Source organism: Erigeron canadensis, chromosome 4, assembly GCF_010389155.1.
Source record: "Erigeron canadensis isolate Cc75 chromosome 4, C_canadensis_v1, whole genome shotgun sequence".
NCBI lineage: Eukaryota > Viridiplantae > Streptophyta > Magnoliopsida > Asterales > Asteraceae > Erigeron > Erigeron canadensis.
Genome location: NC_057764.1, coordinates 4,654,237 through 4,659,169, shown reverse-complemented (window position 1 = coordinate 4,659,169; position 4,933 = coordinate 4,654,237).

Sequence of the window (4,933 nt, the reverse complement as noted above, 5' to 3'; positions counted from 1 at the left end):
TCCGGAATATTAACTCATTTAAGCATAGAAATGAAGCCTTTCTTTAGGGGGTTTTATCACAAAATGGACGCTCATCATGAGTCCACCTACACAAGATGTAAAACGAGAACAAGATATAAAATAGGTTAACAATAAACACAAGTATGTCAAGTAACCCGACTGGCAAGTGGTTCGAATCTAGATAACGACTAGTTAAGGACCACGATCCAGATATGGATATGAACAATAAAGAACAAGTGCTTGAAACTATATAAATACTAGTTATATTCAAGTATTATGGCAATGAGTCGAGATGTATTTTTCAATGTATTTTATTTATTTCTATAAACAAAATACAAGAGTTGTTACGGAACAAAGATAATCACACTTGTGAAAATATCTAAACAACCCTAGAAATACAAATGATCTATGCGACAAGGAATTACTCGTAAGAATACTTAGAGTAATATCACACGTTGCAATTGCCAAAGTTCCAAACATTTTAGCAAGTATGAGAAGTCTTATATTTATAGGCAAACATGTCTAGAATACATGGCAATATGCCGTACAAATATGGTTGGATGCATTTATGGATTTGTAGGACAAATCCATAACATGTTTGTTTAAGGTAAAGTATGTAAGTTTCTTTGATGTGACTTGACATACTTTATTCCCAACCTTTTGCTAAAACTATCCCGATCCCAGGTTTAAGGTTATTAACCGGGTAAAGGTAGTTAAAGGCTACAAAAAGACTTTCCTCGTAATCAGTGAAAAAGTGTTGTAAATACTTTTTCACTGAGAGCCTTCAGATCTTCAATCATGGTAAGATCCTCTCTGAGCTCTGCTTCTGAGATGATCTTCTTCTTCAGTCTTCAGTCTTTGACTTCAGTCTGAACATCTTCAGATATGTTGATCTTGATCTGAGGTGAGGCTTCAGAAGAACTAATTCTGAGGGATGTCTTAGAATTTCTTTACAAGTATTTCTTCTGAGCTTCAATATTTCTGAACAAATTATACTTGGTCGATTTTTGACCTAACATCTTTCAACATTGGAATGTGATTTCCCGCTATCAATATGTCATCTACATACAAGACAAGGAAAGTAACATTACTCCCACTAGCTTGGCGATATACACATGGCTAATCAGTATTTTGAGCAAAACCAAACTTTTTGATCTCCTCATCAAACCTTTTATTCCAACTTCTTGATGCTTGCTTCAATCCATAAATGGACTTTTGAAGTTTGCATACTTTGTTGGGATATTCCGGATCGACAAAACCTTCTGGTTGTACCATATAGACTTTCTTGTCTAGAAAACCTTTCAAGAAAGCGGTTTTGACATCCATTTGCCATTTCTCATAGTCATAGTACGCTGCTATGGCCAAGATGATCCTAATAGCTCTAATGTCCGCAACGGGAGAAAATGTTTCCTCATAATCAACACCATAAAGTTGAGTATAACCTTTTGCTACAAGGCGAGCTTTATAGGTGTGTACATTTCCATCCATGTCAGTCTTCTTTTTGAAGATCCATTTACACCCAACGGTTCTACCATTTGGTGGAAGATCAACCAAGCTCCAGAGTTGATTATCTTTCATGGATTTCATTTCCACATTCGCAGCTTCAAGCCATTTGTCAGATTCCGGATATGATAATGCAACTTTGAAATTAGGAGGTTCATTCAAAAACCCCTACTTCGTGTTCTTCAGATTCAGTCATAAGATTTAATCTTTCACCAGCACGTATTGTCCTTGAGGACCTATGAATTGGAATCGCATCATCTTCAACTTGATATTCATTTAGAGATTTATCTCTTTGAACATTCCCCCCCCCCAAGTTGAAGATCCCTAGTGCTTTCAGAAGTTGACGCATCTTCTTGATTTTTATCAAGTTCAACAATCCCCCCACTGTCCTTTTGAGATATGAGTTGCTCTTTAAAGAATTCAGCAAAACGATATACTTTGACAGTATTTTCCTTAGGAAAGTAGAAATAGTAGCCCATTGTTTCCTTTGGGTATCCTACAAAGATGCACTTAACCCGATCTAAGTTCAACTTTGTCAGGCGTAGCTCGTTTCGCGAGTGCCTCACATCCCTAGACCTTTAAGTAAGACAGTTTGAGAATACTCTCATGCCACAATTCATGCGGTGTCTTGTCAACCTTCTTGGTTGGAACCATATTGAGAGTGCATGCAGAAATCTCTAGAGCATAATCCCAAAATGAAATGGGAGAGTTTTAAGGTTCATCATTTATCTCACCATGTTCAACAAGGTTTGATTTCTCCTTTCACATATATCCTTATATAGGAGTAAGCTCTTGGATAAATCCACAAACTTTTAGATGATCCTTAAACTTTTAGCATAAGTATATCCACCTTGATCCGAACGAAGAATCTTGATGGTTCTATTGAGTTGATTTCCTACTTCACTTTTAAATACCTTGAATGTTTCGAAGACTTTATGTTTATGCTTAATCAAATAAACATAACCATAACGACTGAAAACATCCGTAAAAGTGATGAAGTAGCTAGCACCTCTCCTTGATACATGTCTAAATGGGCTACACACATCCGAATGTATTAGTCCAAGTAAATCCTTAGCCCTCTCCGGTTTTATGCGGAAAAGGTATTCTCGTCATCTTGTCGAAAACACATGGCATGCATTTTTAAATAAGACGACAATGTCAAAGATAGTTAGAGTCCAAGTTAAACTTGACTCTTTTTCTATTGAATTTTTTTTTAGAACGGCAGAAATTTTATTAACTAAATAACAACTAACAAGGTGCTAGCTGCTTAAAAGTATACATACAATAAACAAGTCTAGATAAAAACCAATACAACAAATCTAGACTCATCCCAACACATTAACTGCGAGAACTACAAAAGGAGTGAAAAAACTCGTGCCGATTATGGGGACCCAAGACACGAGAAAAACTCCCAACCAACGAAGGCCACGCCACCGGTTTTCACTTCGTGGTGTTTTTTATGTAAACCTAACCGTGTATCGGGGTCCCTAAGAAGCAACATACTAAATAACGAGAATAATAGAAAGTACATCCAAAGAGCAATATTATAACATCACAACCAAAACATGTGACGATCAGGAGCTCGTAATCCACCAGGAGAAGGACTCGATTCAGCATCCAAAAGGCAATGAAATCAATCCAAGGCGTCATAGCAGAATCCATAACAACCTTGCATACAAGATTAGCACACAACCAGCTCATCCTTTACTCATGGGGTTCACGATCCACTCGTTCCAATTAAAATGATATTTCCTGTTACGATTAGATATCCAAAGGAAAGATAGTGACACTATAGAATTAAACATATTAGAGCTACTTTCACAGTTACCGTTATGAACAACATTATTCCTCTCTTTCCAAATGTGCCACCACCCGATGAACATGATAGTCTCAAGCACCCTTTTTTTGCTATCGAATTATTATTTGCCTAGCAACACATATAATTCAAATTTTGAAGACACTTGAAGCACTTGCCGAACCGGCTTGCTTCTTCTTCGCATTCAACTCAGCTAGATACCTTAGCCGTATGCTCCTTTTAGCGTAAGGGTCTTTAGGTTTTGAGACTAACACGTCTTGTTTTTTCTTACCTAAAATCTTGCCCTTAGCTTACAGTTGATCATTAGAACTTGGGGTGTAGTAGATTTTTTTTTTTTTATGAAGCTTTTTCTCATACTCAATTAATATGGCATGAACTTTAGCTATGGTTTTACTCATGCTATGCATATTATAATTGCGCACGAACATCTAAAAATCCCATTTTTAGGTTCATGCCAATAGTAATAGGCTAATAGTAAGCACAGTGCAACCTTTCCAATTGCCCAAAGTAACTAGAGTACATGAGGACTAACCGATGCTTCTTGCTCGTGTCACAAGTCATGAAGTTGATCAACTAAATCGAACAACTTCACTTCGGCTTGCATTCTATAGATAAACTTGAGTTCTTTGATAATATCACTTGGATTTTACAATCCGAATTGATTGTTGAACCTTGGGAGTCTTGCTACCCAACATCAAACAAGCAACCTCATCATGTCTATCGAATTGAGCATTGTATGCAGCCAACTCTCTGGTTGAAGCATTCGTTCCCCGAACAACGGTGTCTGCTCATCAAGGATATGGTACTTTCCCTTAGCTCTTAAAACAATCCTTAGCTGACGATACCAATCATTGAAATTAGGTACAAAAAGTTTTTTCCCTTTCTAGCATTGACGTAAAAGCCGATTGATGATGTATGTTTTGAGTAGGATTTGTTGTCGCCATTTACAAAACAGACAAAAAGTTCAATTATCGGTATTTTCGATAATTATCCTTAAGAAATGTAATTTACCCTTGTTAAAATTCATCTAACAAATTACTTTCATTAAGGCTAGGATCCATTTTGACATACAATCATCTCATCTGTTGATCAGCTAGAGACAACGATATTCAAAAGGTAATCGTGAAAACGATAATTGCACTTATGCAACTCCTAGAGTTATGGGACATACAAAAACACTGTAAAGGGGTATTAAGTGTTTTGTAAACATGTTTTGTCCCATCTTATGCCATGGGTCAAGGATCTCACCTCTTAACTCGTTTTAAGTCGCCCAATTAAGAACATGTAGATAGTCCACCGCCGTCTCACGACGAGTGGTAATCTACCTAGAAGAGATACAATTCACCTACAGTCTCACACAGAGTAAAAAGCATTGGCAAGTGTTCTAATCAAAGTGGGTGGCAATGACTTAACTTTAAATGGACAATGCATTTGATGTGAATCAAAAGTTTATGTATGAAGACTCATGCATAATCTTCATAACATAATATTTTAATAAAACTTTTGTATAGTCTTAACAACAAATGAGAGCTCGGTAGCTCCATTTGAATGCACAAAGAAGCGCAAGGGCAAAGGTTTGCGATGAACGCAATTAAAAACCCGCCCTTTTAGAAG